At 40.1% G+C, this 22,912-nt stretch overlaps 1 protein-coding gene and 1 long non-coding RNA gene across 2 annotated transcripts in view; both read right to left on the bottom strand.

The window, feature by feature from the left end:
- LOC110259779 (uncharacterized) overlaps positions 1–1,562 on the bottom strand; it is a 117,796-nt gene extending 116,234 nt beyond the window's left edge. Inside the window, exon 1 of the mRNA XM_085014561.1 lies at positions 1,388–1,562. The gene's annotated coding sequence lies outside the window, so the exon portion shown is untranslated. The remainder of the gene's footprint in view (positions 1–1,387) is intronic.
- A 9,820-nt stretch (positions 1,563–11,382) lies between these two features.
- LOC110259475 (uncharacterized) overlaps positions 11,383–22,912 on the bottom strand; it is a 531,787-nt gene continuing 520,257 nt past the window's right edge. The window contains exon 9 of the long non-coding RNA XR_014838781.1: positions 11,383–11,573. This is a non-coding gene — a long non-coding RNA (uncharacterized LOC110259475). The remainder of the gene's footprint in view (positions 11,574–22,912) is intronic.

Raw genomic sequence — 22,912 nt, 5'->3', positions numbered from 1 at the left:
GTCTCTGTGCTACTCTGCAGATTATGAATTTGGTAGGTTCCACTATTAAATGAGCCAATTCCTTACAACAAATCCATCCCCCTTCCATCTCCCTTCCCTTGCCTTCCATCTCTTCCCTTCCTCTCCATACACACTTATCTCCTATTGACTTTCTCTGGAGAGCCCTATCCCCCTAATAAAGTTTGAGAGTCATGGATTCTCACCAGCAAATGGTCATATATTTTTGTACATGTGCAAAAGTAAGATACTTACATGCAATCAGTTAAGACTGCTGTCTCTTTCCTCTGTTTCTATTTCCATTCCAAGATATGATTCACTGTAACTCATGAATATAGTTATTACTAGCTACATCTGTGTAAAAATAGCTTCTGGAAATGACTCCTTTAGAGCGCTGTACCAACTAGCCTGCATCATGACATGAAGAAGTTCATGTTGCAATATAAAAACGTTCTTTAGTGTCCAGCACCCAGAATATGAAGTGGTTTGAAATGCGCAAAGCTAGTAAATAAAATTTAAAAATAAAAAATGAATCCAACCATCAGATACACAAAATTCTAAGAGAATTTTTTTTCTCAGTGACCCCCTGGTCAAAATGGAAGTTTTCTGCTTTTAGAAATACACTTGAAAATTCAAAATACATAATTTCAAATGCCACATACAATTTTTCTTTCTTGATATGAATTATATAGAATAGGATTGATTAGATGTCCTGTGATTATAAAGCACAAAATGATAGCACTATTGAAAACATGTCAATGTGTGAAGCTGTATGTTTTATGCATCCAGCTATCAATAAGAAAAGTAGCTTTGGAATAGCTGTATTATAGCAAAGGATAAAATATATTTCTGGTTTTAAATTGTAATTATCTTTGACAAAAATAACTGTTGACAGATAAAGAATTGAACAAAGAGAATAAAGAAAAGAAAATGAAAATATTTTTAAAGGGAAAGTCACCTGGCTAATTAATAGAAGTACTTTTTACAGATGTAGTGATGTTTCTGTTATCTGTCAGTGTTTAAATTGTGTATTTTATTGCATTGTGTCACCTAAGCAAATTTTCACACTTGATTTTGTATTTGTAATTTTGCTTCTCTTTCTTGTAAGATACCCCAAATTATATTATTTTCAGGCCTTGTAATCTTGGACCCGCCCTTCTCAGAGATCTCATTCTCTACCAGATTCCCAGGAGTTGAGCCCCACAGACTCCCCTGTAATCCCCATGGTACAAGACCTGACTAGGGGTTCCCACAAACAGACCGACCAGTGCTGGGGGACTGGCTGTCCCCCTGGAGACCCCTGAGGCTAAGGGGTGAGCTCTCAGTGCTGTGTGGCACCAGCCTGCTGAAGAGGTGGTCTGGGCAGGCAGCCAGCAGCCGCTTTTCTTACCCTTAGAATACAGCCCGTCTAGGTCTCCATGGTGCAAGAGATGCTTCAGCCTCAGCCCCACCTTCTAGGATCCACTCAGTGGTGTCTTGCTCATGAATAGCTGTCTGCTGTTCTTCTCGTGATGGGGTCCAACTCAGGAACCACTTACGTCGCCATCTTGGTGACGTCACTTTCCAGGGGTCTCATTCTTGTGTCTGTTGAATCCACGCCTTCCTAGGGCATCAGCTATTCTGCCTAGTTAATGGAGAATGGCACAAGACTAAACACTGAGTCCATCAGTCCAGGTGAGCTGGGGATACGGAGGTGAATCCCCACTGCAGACTACCCCAAGCTATTGAATCCCTGGTGACCTCTTGCTAACCCTCCAGCAGGCAGCTGCTCCAATCAGGGTTTTCTTAAAGCCATAGGTGAATTAACAGAGGTAGGTTCAGTCTCCTCTCCACGCTGACAACTGAAGAGTTTAATGGGGAAATAAATGCTGGAGAACAGTGGGTCAGTCTACACCCATATCAGTTACTTCTTGTTGGGGTGGGGCTTTTTTGCGTTGCTCTATTACTCCCCAAACTGGCAACAACACTGATCCTCTGAGCTGCTGGGGAAAGGCAGGTATTTGCAGTAAAGCTTGCAGGTCATGATGGTCTGGAAGCAAAGCTAGAGAAAGGCAAGTGAGACTTAAAAAAACCTTTCTCTTTTTCAGTTTAGCATGTATCATATTACCTGCACAGCTTGTTTAACCATAGATAGCTGGACCCTACCCTAAGTTTCTGATTCAGTAGGTCTGGGATTAGCCAGTAATTTGCATTTTTATAAGTGTGAGTCGGCACTGATGCTCCTGGCCTGCATAGCACACTGGAGAGTAACTCATCTATCCTGTTCTCCCATTTTCTGCCCCTGCCTTTCCTCTGCCCTAGGCTTCTACCACCCAATTATGCTGTGCAAACTAGTTCTCAGATGGCCTTCCTTTTGGGAGTTGGGGGGTGGCGGGTTGTTTCTCCTCTGTTACTTCCTTAAATTCATAGTTCTCTTTTGCTTCTATAATTTTTCCAGCATTCATTTTGGAGGACAGAGCCTGAAATTTGTGTTATTTCCTCATCTTGGCAAAACCAGAACCCACACCTCCTTCAACCTCTTCCTGTCTCCTTAGTTTAATATTTACCTAAAACCTCAGTGATGAGTCATCCTGGTTTTGCCAGATAAAAATAAAATAATATAGAAAATGCCTCATTAAACTGAGTATTCTTGTTCAATTAAGTAACATAAAATACACTAATACTCCGAAGGTGTCTTCTGAAATCATGTCCAACAATAGATTGCCTTTATTACAGCAAGTTCCCTCTGGAAAACCCATTAAAATAAAAGGTCAGCTTGACAGAGAAGGAAGTGGTAAAAGATTGTGAAAAGAAAGCAGAGCAGGGCAAAAAGTTTCTAAAACCAGAGATTATGAGCCCAAAGGCATAGTTATAGGAATTTTAGACCAAGAATTTTCCAACTGTTCAATGTTGCCCTCATGTTGGAAAAAAATGTCTTCAGAAACTTGATTATGCAGCAATGCTTTAATTATATACGTAGGTTAAAAAAAATCCATAGTCGTTTCAGTAACAGGCATAGTAACTCATAATAAAATAAATAGTTTAGAGCCAATGACTCATTGTAAAGGGGCATACTGAACATTTTTTTTAAATAAAGAAAAACAAGAGGAATAACAGAAGAAAGAAAAACTATGTGTTACGTAAACTCTATGGTGAAAAGGCAGCTTGTCAGAGGCAAAGGATCACACACACACATACAAATAACGCATTTCTTGTCTATAAATGTCTATATGTACAAGCTCTGCTTTCAGGTGGAGTCCTTTGATGGCCCTAAGCAAAAAGACTAAACTGTAGATGTGTACCTAAAGCAAGAGACAGTAAAGAAAGCAGTGATTGAAATTACTAGAAAAAGTTATGCACGCGTTTACAGAGTATACATGGAATTTCTCACGGAATTATTCTCCTGGGACCCTCTCTCTTCCTACCCTCCTCCTCTACCACACAGAGGAACACTTAGAAAAACCCCGCGATGTAAAAGATCTCACACCAATAACCGTGCCGATTTTATGTTTTTTTTTTTTATTTTTATGTCTTTTTTGTTGTTGTTGTTGTTGTTGCTATTTCTTGCGCCGCTCCCGCGGCATATGGAGGTTCCCAGGCTAGGGGTTGAATCGGAGCTGTAGCCACCAGCCTACGCCAGAGCCACAGCAACACGGGATCCGAGCCGCGTCTGCAACCTACACCACAGCTCACGGCAACGCCGGATCGTTAACCCACTGAGCAAGGGCAGGGACCGAACCCGCAACCTCATGGTTCCTAGTCGGATTCGTTAACCACTGCGCCACGACGGGAACTCCCAACCGTGCCGATTTTAAAGGAGGCTTTTTCTCTTTAAATCGTGAAGAGTTGGAGATAATTTCCCATCTCCTCAGAGGGAGCTGTCAAGGGAGCCACAAACACAGAGCTCAGTGCCTCGGCCTTGCTGCCTCAACCCAGGCGACTCCAAAGGAGGCCGAGGCCCCTTGTCCGTGGCCCTGTTCTCCCTAAAGAATGGCTAGGCAAGGTGACAGCCAAATTACAGCAATTTAGACCTTTTAACAATTTTCTGGTAGCAGACAATAATTAACATTTGTCTGGGGCGTGAAGTGACGTTAATGATTCAATCACATTCTTATTATGAAGGAATCTTACCCTGCTGAAATCTGCCCAGAAAAGAGTCAATATGCATTGTGTTTTTGTTTTTTGTTTTGCTTTTTTTTCAGTGCTGTGAGCAGGCGTAGTTCCTGAGGAAAGCATTGTTTAAGCTAGTCCTTTGCTTACCGTGTAAATTATTCTACCTCAGTGGTTCAAGAAAAATAAACATGGGATGCTAAACTGCAAATTCCTTGATGCAGATTTAGTAAAGCAAAACCTTCTCCTCTCAGCCCTGTAGTCTTGACTGCAAGTTTCCTTCGTGCATGTTAGAATCGTTTGTCAAGACATATTGTTGATCAGGAAATGCCTTTGCCTGTTCAAAAAGTCTAATGATAGAGCCTCAGATCCACAGCTAGCAGTTCGCCTGACAGTACTAGTTTTTATTAGATATATGGCTGCAATCCTCAGCCACAACAGAAAAAAAAAAAAAAGACAACTTTTGGAGGTGCAAGAAAGTTTGGAAAGTGTGAGGGTGGCAGAGAAAAATCACTGGACAATGTCACTTGCTTCACAATCTTCTGTGCCCACCTTCAACTTACAGGGTTCTGTGTCCTCGGAGGGAAGTCTTCTTTGTGGACTCAATTCAAAGAGTTTTCTCTGAACATGAATGCGCCAGCTCTCAATGGTGTCATGAAGCAAGAATGAATAGCTATCCTTTCAGCAACAAATAGCACAATGCCTGCACCTAAGATGCTACCAGTCTCTAAAGTATGATGTTCTGAATGCTCAAGAAAATTTTGTAACAAACAACCTGCTCACTGAGAGGGCAACTACAGATGAACACACACACACACACACACACACACACACATATTTTTTTTTTTTTCCTTGAGGCAGGAAATCTGCGACTGGAGTGGATAGAATAGACCCGAAATGAACTCTTCTGTCTCTCTCTCTCCTGGAAAATAAAGAAGCAGCCTCTGATGGAACTACAAACCCAGAGAAAAACAGTGACTATTGTGTGATTCCCTCAGGGCAATGAATCTATGTGTTAGCTGAGGATTTCTGAATACAAGTACCTTTGTTGGAAAGAATTCTCAGTGTTGGACTTTCTAGTGTTGTGAGAAATCAATGGGGAAGGTAATTTGTGGAAAGGAACAGAAAACAGGATTTAAAAGAGTCAAACTTTTGTCATCAGAGTGATTTGGGGTTTTAATTCTGTGAAGACAGAAAGCTTTCATGGGTTAATTCTTTCTAAAAAAAAAAAGTAATTTTTTTTGTTTGTCTTTTTGCCATTGCTTGGGCCACTCCCGTGGCATATGGAGATTCCCAGGCTAGGGGTCTAATCAGAGCCGTAGCCACCGGCCTATGCCAGAGCCACAGCAACGTGGGATCCGAGCCACGTCTGCAACCTACACCACAGCTCACAGCAACACCGGATCTTCAACCCACTGAGCAAGGGCAGGGATTGAACCTGCAACCTCATGGTTCCTAGTCGGATTCATTAACCACTGCGCCACGACAGGAACTCCAATTCTTTTTATTCTCTTAGAATGATCTTCCTTGTCTATGAAATGAGGACTGGTAAAATTTTTTCAAAAGTGTGAATATGGCGTCTGAGGAATCTTCCTGTACAAAGGCATAAAAACATCACTGAGGGGGTTCCATCATGGCTCAGTGGTAACAAGTGGGACTAGCAACCATGAGGATGGGGGTTCGATCCCAGGCCTCACTCAGTGGGTTAAGGATCCAGCATTTCTGTGAGCTGTGGTGTAGGTCACAGACATGGCTTGGATCTGGTACTGCTGTGCCTATGGTGTAGGCCAGCCGCTGCAGCTCCTATTTGCTCCCTAGACTGGGAACCTCCATATGCAGCAGGTGCAGCCCTAAAAAGAAAAGAAAAAAAAATCACCGAAATTGTACATGATGCCATTCTCTTTTCTACATTTGGTTTAAGGTTGAGGCAACATTTTGGTTAAAAGATCAAACCTGAGTCAGGCACACTTGTGTTTCAAAGTTGGTACTTCAACCTACCAGCTCCATGGTCTTGGGAAAGCTGTCAAATGGGTCTAAGCCTCAGTTTCAACACCTCAAAAATGGGGAGGAAAACAATCTGCTTTATAGGGGTGGTTGTGGGAATTAAAAGAGTTAATTCAGGTCTATGACTTGCCAAGTAACATGAACATGTGAATGTCTCTACAGAACATCCAACAAAAGTGTAGGGTTTTGTTTTTGATTTTCAAATCACACTTTAGGCGGAGAAATGCATTTACTCTTAGGAAGACCAAAGACAGTGGCCCAGGATTTTCACCTTTGGCTCTCAGCATTGATCCACATCCTTTAAGATCCTTCCAGAAGCCTATAACCACTTCAGTTTACACGACTGTTAGCCATATGAATCAGTTCTGGTCCATGAACTCTTTTCTTGCTACTGTTGCTTTAGGTCTTTGCTGTTGTCACCTTCACATTGAAATGGCATGGAGAATACTTACTGACTTGACTCTCTGAAACCAGAGAGATCTGTGCTTTTATCAGGCATCCTTCATTTTAAAAATAAATATTATTCAGCAAAATTTTATTCTTTTTTTTCAGGTTTTCAAGATCCTTCATATGCTGCCCCCCCTTTTTTTTTATTGAGAAGAAAGAGGAGAAATATTTCTATAAAAATTGTTTCTTCACCAAGGAAAAGAGTAGTACAAAAATGTTGGAGAAATGGTGAGGGAAAGATTAAGGCCATGAGCAAGATGTATGTCTAGTGTGTCTGTGTGTGTAAAGGAGAAAATTGGAAGGAGAATTATAGGCAAAGAGAAGGACACAGATTGAGAAATCAATTTTAAGCAGAATCAACTAAACGGAAGTGGGAGGTTTAAAAAAAAAATAAGAGAGTGGCACCAAAAGGACAAAGTCTGGTGGAGAGGGAAGGCTTCTACAAACTTAGAGCCATACATGTATATGACAAATTCAACGCACATTTGAATAGAAAAACCAAAAGAAACACCAGAGAAGGATCTAATGAAAGGGTCTCATCACTTACACACAGTGGAGATTCTTTTCCTTAACCTTTATTTAATTTTCCCTTGTTGAAGTGCTTTTACTCTCAAATTTCTAAGACCTACTGCCCTTCTGTACCATTTCTCATTGCTTTTATGATTATTACCAAAGTTAAATAATTTATTGAAATATACGTTCTATTCCTAAGTATTTTTCCCCCCTCCATCTCAAGAAGGTAGTTAGACCACTATTCAGATCATCTGCAGGAACTATCTGAAGTAGTATGAAAATGTGCTTAGGGATAAACAAAGTCCTCCTACTGTATAGCGCAGGGGAATATATTCAATATCCTGAGATAAACTGAGTCTCTTTGCTGTACAGCAGAAATGGACACACATTGTAAATCAACTATGCTTCAATTAAATTTAAAAAAGATGTGCTTAGTCCTCTGTATTTATCAGTATGACATTCTAGATAGCCCAGATAGCATACCCACCGGAAACAAGGAAAAGTCATGGAAAATCAATATTAATCCATGTAAATTCTTCCCTGATCTAGCAAGCAACTAAGAAATAGGGGTGTTCAATGTCTGTGAAGCTGGGGAGATCCCCATCAGGCTGAGGACATAAGATCTCACTGTCCTTTCAGGCTTTCCACCCTTTCCCAAATCCCCTTAATGAAATGGTTTGATCCCTCTGCTATCCCTTGCAAAAGAAAAGAAGTAGTCTGCGGCCAAAAATGAAGTCAGAGGGACTCCACAGAGATAAGTATGTGCTCACCAAATGGGTTTCACCTGGAGGTGACCGCTGACCCATGGTGATGCTGAGCTTGTTTTGGTGTTATTGTGGGAATAGTGGACCAAAGGCTAATCTTAGTTCCTGCAAGATGGGAACTGAAGAGGAAATTCGACATGAAGCTGGGACTTCAGAGAGCTATATCCTAAGGATGAGGGTGAACTAAACACAAAAGCTCATTGCAGAGCAAATCTGCCTGTCTTGATGGACAGAAAGAACACAAAGAAACCCTCTTTGATAATGCTGAGGTCAAGCTAGGGTCCTAGCCTCTTTAATCAACAGAATTTGATAAGGGGCCAAACAAGAAACTCAGGCAAGGCTTTACTTGAGGAGGAGCACGATGGAGTCAAAATGGAAACAAAATGAGCCCTTGCTTGCTCTCAAGGAGGGTTGAGCTGGTTCCTTAAATGGGGTGAAGAAGGGCCAGATCAGTGGGTAGGGCCAGAGGGGTGGCTTAAGTGGTCCGCCCATCCCATTGGTGGTGCCAAGTGCAGGGATCATGCACCGTACCTTGCTTCTGCTCTCGGCACCTCAAAAGTGACAGTTGGCTTTTTGGCCTTTTTGTATTTTATTGTTCATAATTTGCCCCAACTGTTGTATGCATGCCATTATTTTTAGAGACCCTTTTAGTCTCCTATATCTGTTGCTTGAGGAGATGTTTGTCCAGATTTAAGCACTCCAGTAAAGGATCTCAGGCCCCAGGTTGCAGCCTATCTCAATGTGAGCAGCAAACAAAACAAAACAAAACAAAAAACCCCTGACCCTCAGAATAGCTTATAGCACAAGTGCTAAAGGGGACATCAGTAATGAACTGTTACTATGAGGTGTTACTTAAAAAAGTTCATTATCTTGCAAAGTAATGGGAGCTATATCAAGATTATAGAGAAGGCAGTAATACTGAAAGAAAATGTATTTCTGTTATTGAAACTGGAAGAGATTTAATTCAACAACAGGGTCATTACTGCTTGTACTCATGTGTGGCTAACACAAAAGGAGATAGGCAGGAAATGTACATTTTTGGAGGCACTAAAACTAATTTTTTTTCTTTTAAGGGCTGCACCCGTGGCATAAGGAAGTTTCCAGGGTCGGGGTCAAATAGGAGCTACAGCTGCTGGCCTACATCACAACCACAGCAATGCCAGATCCAAGCTGTGTCTGCGACCTACACCACAGCTCACGGCAACGCCAGATCCTTAACCCACTGAGCGAGGCCAGGGATGGAACCCACATCCTCATGAATCCTAGTGGGGTTGGTTAACTGCTGAGGCACAAAGGGAACTCAGAAAACGAATTTAATTAACAGTCTCACAAAGATAGAGATTTCAGGTTCTTACATAAGGCCCAACAGAAGCAAGAATCACTGAAGAGGCAGCCCATTCAATTCTGGGAGAAAAAAAAATCATCCTTTCATAGTCTTTCCATGTGACGCATAGCTCCGAGTGCCACAGAGTCTTCATCCTCTCCTATTCTAACCTCCCTAAATCTGATACTCAACAGCAAAAAAAAAAAAAAGACACCTTGGTAATGACACGTTTACAGAATGTCTCTTGGAGTTCCTGTTGTGGCGTAGTGGAAACAAATCTGACTAGGAACCATGAGGTTGCAGGTTCGATCCCTGGCCTTGCTCAGTGGGTTAGGGATCTGGCATTGCCGTAAGCTGTGGTGTAGGTCGAAGACATGGTTCGGATCCTGCATTGCTGTGGCTGTGGTGTAGGCCGGCAGCTACAGCTCCGATTAGACCCCTAGCCTGGGAACCTCCATATGCCGAGGGTGCAGCCCCAATAAAAAAAAAAAAAAAAAAAAAGAACGTATGTGGAGTATCTGCTCTGAAGCTGGTCCCGAGATAAGCAAAGAGAGCGCAGAAATGAATGAGACATGCTCTGAGCCCTGGAAGAGCTGAGTGTGGGAGGAAGAATGGAAACGGAAGCTTTAATACCTAACAGGGGAAATGACAAGAAGCAGATAGTGGAATGGCAAAGCATAGGGGGGAAAATAGGAGGCAGAATAATTAGCTTGGATGGAGAGCACCAGTGATTGTCAGATGACTCAGAGGAAGGAGGCCACAAGAACAAGAGCAGAAGAGTTTTTCCAGTGAGTAAGAAGAGAATGGTGTTCTGGACAGGAGATGTGGCATATGGGAAAAGGCACAAAGCCATGAAAGGATTTTGTGTGTTTGTGTACAGATAAAGTGTGTTACAGAGGAAACCACCAACCAGGTAATATCAAGAGCAGATACTTTCCCAAACAAGAGGCAGCTGGGCCCCGGGTAGTGGACACATCTGGTCTTGAGTGGTGTGGTCAGATTCTCTTTCACGGCAAGAGGTGAGACTGACCATAGCGGATTCAGGAATGCCAGTAAATGTTTGGGGATTCCTAGACATATCTGCCTGCAGAAATTGTATTATCTGTTAATTTGGGAAGATCAGAAGTGCTACTTAGGCTGCAATGCAGAGATGCTGAGAAATTCACTTGCTGAAAACAAACCTAAGTTTTGACATCCTTATGACAAATGATACATGATGTCATTCTTATGATGGGAGCTACTTATTTACATGTGTATACAAACAAGTTTTTTACATCTCAAGAAATCTGCTAAAGGCTCCAGAGTAATAACCCATAATTTTCTTACAATTTAGTTTTCATCCGATTCATTCAACCAATATTTTTAATCCCTTTCTATCACGACAAGGGAGTGAAGAGGACAAGATCACTGCTCATGTGTTTCTTTTATTCTACTGGAAGAACCCCAAACATACAAATCTTGATATAATGAGTTGCAAAAGTTAGATATGGTACAAAAAAGTTCCAAACATGATGTACATCAAGGTAACCTGAAGATTTTTTTAATATACGGAGACCCAGGCTGTAGTCACTAAATATCCTGTGATTTTAAGAAGTCTACCTGGAGACCCCTGATATAAAGTCAGGCTTAAGAAAGGATAAGGAAGACCCTTATTCTAGGAACTACAGAAATTAACTAAGGGAACAGTCATCAACCTAGCAAATGAGCTGAGCTCATGGTGGTAAAAAAATAATTTAGATATATGTACAAAATACATATCTATCATATGTGCAGAGAATACATACCTGGGTATGTGTATACCTGTGCTTGTGCACTTGCACATCTTTTTCTGTGTACTGTACTGGGGACTAATTATTGATTCTACATAACCTCACCAACATTGTACCCCTTTGGCAGTATTCTATATAGACAGTGAAGGATGGGATATGGAAACATAATTTAGAGTTGATCTGTATAAGACCTTTTAAATTTATTTATTTTAGCTTAGTGATATATGTCTTGCCTAAAGGGCTGTTCACCTCAAAAATCCCTTTATAAGTCATTTGGAGTTAAGCAAACATCTCAGTGGCTTATGTGATGTATTTCATTAGTTTAGTCAGCAAGTACTTTCAATATTCATTCTGTTTAAAATAAGAAAGTATAAGTCATTCAACTGCAGTAGAAGGTCATGTTTAAGACCTAGTGAGAGGTGGGGTGAGCGCTGATCACTCTCTCTCCTCTTCCTTTCCCAAACTTGACTCATTCTTTCTTCTTTTTTTTTTTTTTTTTGTCTTTTTGTTGTTGTTGTTATTGTTGTTGTTGTTGCTATTTCTTGGGCCGCTCCCGCGGCATATGGAGGTTCCCAGGCTAGGGGTCGAATCGGAGCTGTAGCCACCGGCCTACGCCAGAGCAACAGCAACTCGGGATCCGAGCCGTGTCTGCAGCCTACACCACAGCTCACAGCAATGCCGGATCGTTAACCCACTGAGCAAGGCCAGGGATTGAACCCGCAACCTCATGGTTCCTAGTCGGATTCGTTAACCACTGCGCCACGAGGGGAACTCCCTGACTCATTCTTTCTAAAAAGTCAACCCAAGGTGTAAAAGCAGCTGTATTTTTCTTCCTTTAGGTTATTGATGAGATTCCCCCAAAGTATCTTTTTATAAATTTAAAACTTTTATTTATTGATTAAATTCAAACCTCACAGAGAATATTCCAAATTGAGAAATTAGGTAAGAAAGACAAGCTTAACTCCCTTAGAAAATAAATGACTTTGTATTTACTTTTTTAGTTTTCCATTTACTTTATTCAGAGACTGAAGTTTATCCACGTCAATAGGATTTTTATCTGAATTGTATGATACTGGAATGCAAATAGACTATAGCCTAAATATTTTTTTTCTTGGCTTTAGGAAGATGTTCATTCCAGAAACTTTTAATTACTTTAATTGGTAAATAATTTATGAAATAATACTCATAGGGTTTAACATTATTAGCATAACATAACAGAAAATACTCATTGCCTGTCTCAGTGATAATATTTCAGAAGCCATTGTGGGATACTGATGTCAAGAAATTGGAGGTATATATTTCCTATAGAAGTAGTGGTGGTTTGGGGAAATAAAGAATGTATTAACATATCGGTAAAGGCATGGGTTAGCAATAACGTAAGCACTGCCTGTAGGATGGGATCAGAAGTTGGAGACAAAAGTATGGCAGAGAAATGCAAGCAATACACGAAATCAAGGAAAATCTATGTTCTTCATTGCCTGCCTGTTTCTTTCTCTGTGTGAAAAATAGTGGAAAAATAATTTTTATCTAAAAGATTAAAAATAACCTAAAGAGTCACTTTCAGCAGATTTCCAGCTGAGGTAGAAGGTCTTACCTGCCTTTTGCTGCTTTATGAATCAGTGATTTTTTTCATAAGCATTTTTTTTTTTTTTTTTTTTTTTGGTATCTAATGGTCAAACAACTTGATCAACTGTATGTTAGAAAGAACCTTCTGGAGTTCCTGTCATGGCTCAGTGGTTAGCGAATCCGACTAGGAACCATGAGGTTGCGGGTTCAATCCCTGGCCTTGCTCAGTGGGTTAGGGATCCGGTGTTGCCGTGAGCTGTGGTGTAGGTTGCAGATGCGGCTTGGATCCTGCGTTGCTGTGGCTGTGGGGTAGGCCGGCGGCTACAGCTCTGATTCGACCCCTAGCCTGGGAACCTCCATATGCCATGGGAGCAGCCCAAGAAATGGCAAAAAACAAAAAACAAAAAGAAGGAAACTTCTTACCTTCATACTTTCATTATAAAGCTGTTCTGTTATACTCCTGCATTGCGTCATTACTTTAAAAAGACTGGATTTTCACTTGTTCTCTTCCTATTATGAATGTCTCATAGGTGGAGATTCATTTCTGGAAGCAATAAAGAATTCATTTGGTTCATAAAGGAAGAATTGGTTGTGAATTACATCACCAAAGCTGTTCTTGATATGCTTGTCCATTAAAATAAAACAGAATAGTTGAGGAATTCCTATTAAATCATTAAAGGATTTTTTTTAAAGTTACTATTTTAAGGACTGATTTTATTATAGTGTTATTCAATATGACTAAGCAATAGGTTCATTCTTCTAAATCCTAAATAAATAACCCATTAAAAGACCATGGCAAAGTGGTTTTAAACTAGAAAGGGTAGCTACTAAGCAGTATCAAATCCAAGTGAATACATCAAGAGCTTAAATTTTAAAATTTAAAAACACTGAACAAAACATCTAACAATTTCTTTTACAACATAAGCAGAAAAACTTCTCTAATGTCCCTCCACATGTCACAGCAAGTATTATTTCAAACAAAAGGTGTCAAGAGAAGTATAATTCAACTATATAACATATTTTGATTTAGGGATTATTTACTTACAAAATTATAAATTATTTTGGTTCTAAATGGAATCTTTAATATGGAACTTATTTAATGAATCAGACGAACTAAGAGTAGAAACTCCAAATTTTTACCCGAGAAGGGTTTAGGGGTTAATAATATGACTGCCAAAGGGTCCTTGAACCTTGCCAAGCACTCTGTGCTCCATCAAGAATTTGTAACTTGTATCCCATGACTTAAAAAGATACATGTACTCCAATGTTCATTACAGCACTATATACAATAACCCAGATATGGAAACAACCTAAATGTCCATTGACCTGGGAGTGGATAAAGAAGATGTGGTACATATACACAATGGAATATTACTTAGTCATTAAAAGGAAGGAAATAATGGCATTTGCAGCAACATGGATGGACCTAGAAATGCTATCACTTACATGTGGCATCTAAAAATAGGATACAATGAACTTCTTTGCAGAACAGATACTGACTCACAGACTTTGAAAAACTTATGGTTTCCAAATGAGACAGGTTGAGGGGTGGGGATTTGAACTGAGAGTTCGAGATGGAAATGCTATAAAATTTGGTTGTGATGATCACTGTACAACTATAAATGTAATGAAATCCATTGAGTAATAAAAAAAAAAGAGAGAAAAAAGAATTTTTAACTTATCCAGGTTAAGGAAGAAGAAATGGATGATGGAAAGTTGGGGGTTGGGGTGAAGGGGTGTTAAAGACACAGGTTCCTCTAGTACCTGAGCTCAGGAGAGTGGAGGTGATGTAGAAAGAGTGAAAATCAGGAAGGAATATGAAGCAATCATGGTCTCTACACACTATGGTTTTGGTCCCACACAAACTATGTGGAGATATCCGCTCAGCTTTAATCATTCAGGAGAAACGGATTCAGGCAGCAGGGGTCTTTATAAATAATAAATTAATAAATTCCTTATTAAATTTCTTAACCATTATTGCCTCTCACCTAAAGAGAGGAAATCCTCAGGGGTCATCTGAAAGAACTATCCTGGGTATGAACTGTTTCTCCTCTTATTACCTGAGCAAATTTGAGCAAGTTACTTGGCCTTTCTCAGATTCTTTTCTCCTCATTTTGAATTTAGAGATTTTAATATTCAATCGTTAAAATGGTGCATGGTACATAATGGGCACACAATAAATGTGGATGAATGGATGACTGAGTGACTCTCCCTCTCTTATGTAAAACCAAAATAAGAGTGTATATAAAATGCCTGACAGCTAGTAAGAATGCAACAAGGGTTGATTCTTTTTCCCCATTTACGTGGCCCATTACCCACCACTGCCACCTTTCTCCTATTCTTTAATGGATCAATGCAGAGGAAGCCGATTGTTTAAGGCAAATCTCTACTTATCCCAGTTCCCAGAGAAGAGGCAATTAAGGGAGATGGGAAGAGAAGACACAGTGAAAGAAAATCAGGAGATTCCTTCCTTTCCCTCCCTAACTATCTACCCATGTGGAAATAGCAAGTAGAGACATCAACAGAGCTGCTGTCTGAACATTCCTCAGAGCCCAGCCCATCCCAAACTCAAGTAGTGATCTCTCTTGGCAAACACTGATGAGAAGTTTGGATCCAGGATTCAGTCACACTTAGGCAGGCACAGTGATCAGTGATGAGAGTGTGACTTTGCTGGCAGCATCAGGACCTAAGCTAGCACCGGTCAACTTGGGCTCTAGTCTTCCCTTCTCCAGGGTGATGGAAACTGAACAGAAGCTGGAAGTCCCACCCCCACTCAAGTAAAAGGTCCTTCCCTGTCCACTGCCCCTTGTTTGTAGAAAAGCTGAAATCTTCCAGGCTTCTGAGTCACAAGAGAGCAGGCTCAAGCAGTTAATTATTAGGATAACAAGAGTCACAGAATCTTTCAGTGTCTGATGCAGATTCCTGTGTTGTTTTATAGATACTTTAATTGCCACCAGAGAGAAAAAGCTGACTGTATGATGATCAGACTGCAGCCATGACATAAGCTGCTCCATCTTGAGCAGTACTGAATCCACGGCTAGCACAATTTCAAGAACTGGTCTCAAGTGAATGGGATTAACACTAGTGCTCATAATAATCTGTATCTTTGTGGGCATCAAACAAACAAACAAACAAACAAAACCCTCAAAAAACCCCAAAGTCTAGCCTTGCTCTGCCTGTATGTAAGCAGGCAACTGGAAATGTCAGCAAAGAAATGCTATAGACCCGTACTGACATCTTTCACTCTTAGAACAGGGCGCCCTGTATCAGTATGGAGAAGTTACAGAAGATGGACCTTCACCCATAATACAGAAATAGAATGATGTCTGACAAGCGGGGATTTGCAAGCATCTTTCTGCAGAAAAGTGGCTCTGTGCAGGAAAGACCTCTCTGCTGGAGATCCTTTTGTTTTGTCATTTCAGAAAAGCTATATTTTAACTAACCTCTGGCCCAAATACACCTTTCAGATCTTTTCATCACACAAGACTTTGCCTAACTTGTTGATTCTTTCCTTAGATCGAAGAAGTAGAAATGAATAATAAGTAACTAACAGATGACCAGATCTCCCCCCCGCCCCCTCCCCCACTTCCCCTTCAGTAATCTCAAGAAGAAACTGTGTCAACAAGAATTGCAACTAAAGAAAGCTCACAGGAGTTCCCTTCCCGGCTCAGCGGTTAAGGATGCTAACTAGGACCCATGAGGATGCGGGTTCAATTTCTGGCCCCATTCAGTGGATTAATGATCTGGCGTTGCTGTGAGCTGTGGCCATAGGCTGGCAGTTGTAGCTCTAATTCGACCACTAGCCTGGAAACTTCCATATGCCACATGTGTGGCTCCAAAAAGCAAAAAAAAAAAGCAAAAAAAGAAAGAAAGTTCACAAGGAGGTGACAAGTCTACATGCAATGGGAGATGGCAAAGACTCTGACCCCCTATCTTAAGGGTTAACTGAGATCACTTCCCCTTTTTCCCTTTAAAACTTCCTCAGAGTTGGTTCTGGGGTACCTTCTTCCCAGCTTGTCAGCTTTCTGATTAAAGCAACTCTTCCATTTCCTGTCTTTCGAGTATTGACTTTGGAGTGGTGAGCAGATGGACCTGAGTTCCATAACAACCCTGCAGGACGCTCAGGCCCTAAAAAGTACATTCAGAAATGACTCATGCCTTTCCACAACACTTACAAATCACAGGAATATTCTGGCCCCAGGTGACCATTATAGTCTGCTGGGAATGCAAAGTGGCACCCACCAGGATTCCATAGTCTCCTGATGTATATTTTGGGCTTGCTCAAGTCCCGGGAAAAACCTGGTTTGAAATACATAATTAAAACACAAAATGACGGGGTATTTCGGCATCATCACCAATTTTGTCTTTTTTACTGCAGGAGAGTTATGCAAACCAAGAATAAAGACTATTTTAACATACTGGTAACTCATACTCTCCTTAACAATAAAAGGTATTAAACTCCAGTAATCAGACCCATAATGCTTTTATCAAAGATAGTGTCACCTAAAGATGTCACAGAGCAAAACTGACAAAAGGCATGCTTTCTTTCTTTTCATGGAAATTGATACCAAAGCAGTCTAACCCTCCTCTTCACCCTTATTAAATTTACCTCCTATGAAAGTTACATTTTAGTGTTAGTTCCTCATCTTGGATCAGAGAGTCTTGTGTCTGTTCTGTTTGTTCGTTTGTTTGTTTGGCTGAACCCAGGGCGTGCAGAAGCTCCAGAGCCCAGGATCAAATCTGTGCCAGAGCAGTGACAACACCAGATCCTTAACCCACTGAGCCACCAAGGAACCCTTCTTTGGTCTTTGTAATATCCATGAGCAGTATATGCTATCATACTGGCTGCAAACCTATTCGAAGCATACATCAAAATCATACAAATAGAAGAAAACGCTATTGGAATGGGGAGTGAGCAAGGTCTGTGGAGAGAAAAATAACTTTCAATATTTGAGTTGGCAATGAATGGTATGAAACTGTAGAAAATGAAAACAAAACCCAACCAAACAAAAATGTATCTCATCCATTCTAAATGTAATAGCACAATTAGGGCTTTTTGAGCAAACTTTACTTGAAGTTGGCCCTGGCTAAAAGCAACCTTTGGAGGTCAATGTGTGACTGACTTACATAGCGAGAGGACTCCAGAGAGAGACTGGAGACATCCTTGTGCTGTAAAGCTGGAGACCCTAGTCTTATCTTTTCTCTGGAGAGATTTGTTTATATTCTAAATGTTTAGAGTAAGAACTCAAGGATCCTTCTCATTATGTTTCCAGGGAGACTCTATCAGCAGGGGAGGGGGATAACATACATAAGAAATCATTTTCATTTTTTCAGGATTTCTTGTTTAAAATACCCTCTTTTTTTTTTTTTTTTTGTCCTTTTATGGCTGCACACAGTGCATATGGAGGCTCCCAGGCTAGGCGTCCAATCGGAGCTGTAGCTGCTGGCCTACATAGCCACAGCAATGCAGGATCCGAGCCACGTCTGTGACCTACACCACTGCTCACTGCAATACTAGATCCCTAACCCACTGAGCGAGACCAGGGATTGAACCTGCTACCTCATGGATACTAGTCGGTTCATTACCACTGAGCCATGACAAACTCTGAAATACACTCTTTATGTACAGAGTTTTAATCTATCTGGTTCTCATCACATCACCTCAAGTGTAAGAAATAGAGAAAGGTGAACCACATGGTTGTTGTTTGCTGTAAATAAATAGTAATATGTTCTGCTCCAGAAACGTCATGTATGTATTCAGGATGATATTAATAAATATGGGTTTTTAAAAAAATTTTCACAAAATATAAATTATCTAGAAGACTACCTGACAAATAGTTAGCAGATACTTAAAAGAGGGTCAGTATTTTTTCAAATTGACTTAAAAATCTTTTTTTCAAATACACAAACTCATCTGAAATGTGTGCGTTTTTTCTAGTCAAGTTTTCAATATTAGATGTATAGATAAGTTTCATATTAATAAAATCGACAGTCATAAAGCCATAGCTGAAGCGCAGATAAATGAAGACTAATTATTCATATTACAAACAGAGTTTTTCCTTCCTAACAGAAGCTTGGCATGAGTGAGGGTCATTCTTAGAGGTTAATACAATTTCAGTTTTGATTTAAAATGTCCCACATTAAAATAAACCCTTCCTGACATCCTGATTTGGATGCAACGTATTTGGAGATTACTAGCCATAAAAGCTCCAAGAAACAAAGAAACTATATGGACTACATGTAACTTTAGTTACACTAGCAGTGATAGCAGTGTAATAATCAAGTACTACTACTAATAACTATAGAAAACAATCAATAATTAACATTTATTAATTAACCCAATATATGCCACACACTGCCAGTCTGTACGTTTTCTTTCATGTAGAGGTCACAACAAGCTTTTGAGTTACATGTCTTCTATTTTGCAAATGAGGAAAATGAATTTTAATGAGGCTAAGTAATCTGTCTAAGATGATTTAGACATGAAGCAACAGAGAATTTTTTCTTTTTTTTGGTCTTTTTAGGACTGTACCCACAGCATATGGAAATTCCCGGGCTAGGGGAAGAACTGGAGCTGCAGCTGCCAGGCTATGCCACAGCCACAGCAACGCCACATCCGAGCCGCATCTGTGATCTACAGCACAGCTCATGGCAATGGTGGATCCTTAACCCACTGCGCAAGGCCAGGGATTGAACCCGCAACCTCATGGATACCAGTCAGGTTCATTGCCACTGAGCCACAATGGGAACTCTGAAGCAGAAGAGATTTTTAACACAGAGCTCTCTGAGGCACAGACTACACACATTCCTGCTTGTGTGGCCTCCCAAGGACATAATCCAGACAGAAAGTTTGGTAGTATTGAGGTAAAAGAGACTGCTAGACAGAAGTGCAGTTGGCACAGGACTCTGGCTTCCTGACGTCATCATTAACACTAAACAACCACAGAAAGACTTGTAATTACTCTAAGTTACCAGAAGGAGAAAGGAATTACTTAGAATCAAAGATAGTTTGCTTATGATACTTCTGAGATAAAAACAAACTCTCCAGATAACAGGTTAGTTAAATGGGTACATGCACATGCTGAGACATATACACACATACACACGCACCTAGCTTCAGACACTTTTACACACAGGTACACACATGCACACACGTACATACAAGTACACACATGAATACCACAAACACTCAGTTACTTCATATCTGGATTTACAAGAGAAAAAACTTTTTTGCCCATAAATAAAAGCAGAACCTACCTCAGAGCCTCCCAGGATCTTCATTTAGTTTTTAAATTTCCCTTTATAATTCTTCGTAATTCCCTTTATAATTTATAATCTTCCTTTATAATTCTAAGCATCTGGCCTAGGAACACCCACCCTCAGCTCTGGTATTTGTGATCTGTGTGAATAATTTCAGTTGCTGCGTGGAAACTTCTGGTTTCAAGTGATCATCCAGCTTGCTCCATGCTTTCAGATGATGAAGAGGATGAGCTAGATGTGGGGCCAGCCTGAAGCAGTAGATGAGGGTCTGACAGATATTAACTCCTTTCAAGAAAGAATCACTCTAAGCCAAAATGACTATATCCCAAATTACAAATAAATGAGAATAAATCTTTTATTTTTTACTTTTATTTTTGTCTTTTGTCTTTTTATGGCTGCACCAGTGGCAAATGGAGGTTTCCAGGCTAGGGGACCAATCTGAGCTGCTCCTGTCAGCCTATGCCATAGCAACGCCAGATCCGAACCATGCCTGTGACCTACCCCCCAGCTCACGGCAATGCAGGATCCTTAACCCACTAAGCGAGGCCAGGGATCAAATCTGTGTCCTCATGGATGCTACTCAGGTTCATTAACTGCTGAGCCACGATGGGAACTCTGAGAATACTACTCAGGTTCATTAACTGCTGAGCCACGATGGGAACTCTGAGAATAAATCTTTTAAAGAATTGTATTCTAAAAAAGGAGCTATGTGAAGTTCAAAAGTTGGAAGGATAGAAAGAAAAGGCAAGATGTTGAAAAAAATTGGAAATTAGCCTACCTATCTTATCTAGAGCCATCCTTTTCAAATCCTGCCATATTAATCTCAGTATACTAAATTGGAGATAGCAGAAAAATAGTCAAAAAGGAGCTAAGGACCATTTCATTATACCCAAACCAATGCTTTGATAGTGTCAACTTCAGTCAGTAAGATACCATGAAAAAACCCTGCTTTTGTGCAAATTTGTTTTTGCATGAGTGGCAAAGATTTATAATCCAACAAATGATACAAAAAGCAATCTGAACATCTGCCTATGAATGTAAAAATCTGTCTGTGAAGATAATATTCTCACCAAAACATGGAGGAACTAACTCTTCCCCAATTCCAGCTCAACAGGGAAAAATCCAGTTCTTTAGGCAAACTTGATAACTGCTCATTTGTCTTATATTTAATTTTCTCCTCATGTACATACCTTTGATCTTTGGAAAAACATAAATACTAACTGGAAAGAACCATTCAAGTTCATCTCCAAGGCACGGCTAATATGAGAACCATTAGCTTGATCCAGGGGAGCAGAGCATGCTCCTTCCTCAGCATATTTTCACAAGACCTGTTACATGATGCTAGCTACTAATCATGAAACACCCAGTGTGGCTGGAGATGTCACACAGATGCCTTCTAACCCTTGCCACAACCCAAGGAGATAGGTTTATGATCGCTCATCACAGGGAGGAAACTGAGACCGTGTTCTTTGCCCACAGTTGTTCATCTGAGTGGGAGAACTCCTATTTGATACCAACACGCTTCGTTCCCTTCATTCCCCTTGGAATCCTGTCATTTTAAACATGACAAAAATGTTCATCTAAGTAGTAAACAGCACCAAGAAGCCTCCTAGGTTTCTTCCAATGGGCTTCTTTTCAGAACAGAAAACCCCAGGTACCTGAGAAAGAAAAACTTTCCAAAATAACCTCTAGGGCTTGATGCTTATTTAAATAGCAATATGCTTCAGTATAAAAAAAGGTGATGCTGCCAAGAGGAGTCACAATTTCTCCAAAGTTTCATGGTGAAGACAAAATAAAGCTCTCAGTAGCATTACAGATAATGAAAATCATCAACAATTTCCTGCCTCCACTGTCTCTTGTTAATACTTTTGTTGTGCAGATTGTTCTAATTTGATTGCAGGATTTTTTTTTTTTTCTGTTGTTTGCCAAGAACTATAAACACAATGGGATATAATAAAGTAGTGTCCTGGGTCTTTTATTGTCATTATTATTCTCATTTAGTTTTGAAAATTAGATTTGACTTTACTGGCTAAGAGCAGAACTCTTCATCTTTTCACATAAAGTGGCCAGTCAGAAATCCCCTGCCATGTCACCTCCTATTCACCAGTTTTGCAAAGGTTCCCTGGAGAAAGAACCATGGCAAACAGAGAAACACCTGCAAAATGCTTTAAAAACTCTTCTGAGAATGATGTTTCCCTGGTACTGCGCCACATTTAATAGGTGACAAACACCCCCTTCTGTGCATTCATTTTATGGGTAAAGTATGCTTGATTGCTAATATTCTCTCACAAACTCTCACAAACTCTAACCTTCTCTGCCACATTTTTAAAATTTTAAGCAGACAATGTCAGAATTAGCTGAATGGTCCTTGTTCTAAAGAAAGAGCCAAATGCTGGGTACTTGAAAAACAGTAAGGTATCCCTAAGAGATATATAAACTGCTTTAGACCCAGGCATCTTAACCTGAATTTGTGCTCTGTCCTGAATTAGCTAAATATTTTATGTAAGTTACTAAGCTTAATTCTCTCCTATCAAATAGAGCTTATGATACCTCATAGGGTGATTCTAAGTATAAAATGAGATAATGTGTTTAAAGTATTTCATATAATGGTTGTTACTTAGGGAGAATTTAAAAAGTGGGTGGTTGGTGAGTATATATTTATGTATGTATATAAAATTCGGAAACATTGGCAAAATGAAAAAGGATGCCTTTGCCATCAAAGCTAAGAGTTTTATGGCCAGGTAAGTTTAAAAAAGAAATAGGTTTAAACAAAGTGAAACAGACTTAACAGAAGATTTCCCCAAAATTGTATTATAGTAATATGCATTGGGAACTCACTAGAGAAAGGTATAATTAAAAACAAAAAAAGAGTTTCTCAGTTGCCAACCAGTCAGCTGAAAAGTGACACCCAAATGTTAAATCAGCACTCAGAAAAACTATCACAAGATGGTTTTAAGGGAGGTCAAGCCAATTTCTACCTCAGTCTGAAAGAAAAAAGGACCAAAGTCAAGCAGAACACACTCATGAGAAAGAGGACAACAAAGATTTAGAGAAAAAGTGTCCTAGAGTAAATTACCTGCACTGAAGTTGTCACCTAGTCCTGCACACTTCCCCAATCCCTTTGGAAACAGCTAGTAGAGATGTGTGGCTGAAAAGCCAAGGTTGAGAAGTGTCTGGAA

Source organism: Sus scrofa, chromosome 2 (genome assembly GCF_054392235.1).
Source record: "Sus scrofa isolate SSC_HxYL_T2T_F1_AM1 chromosome 2, Sscrofa_HxYL_maternal_Yorkshire_Landrace_v2.0, whole genome shotgun sequence".
Lineage (NCBI taxonomy): Eukaryota > Metazoa > Chordata > Mammalia > Artiodactyla > Suidae > Sus > Sus scrofa.
This window is presented reverse-complemented; position numbering and strand designations above follow the sequence as displayed.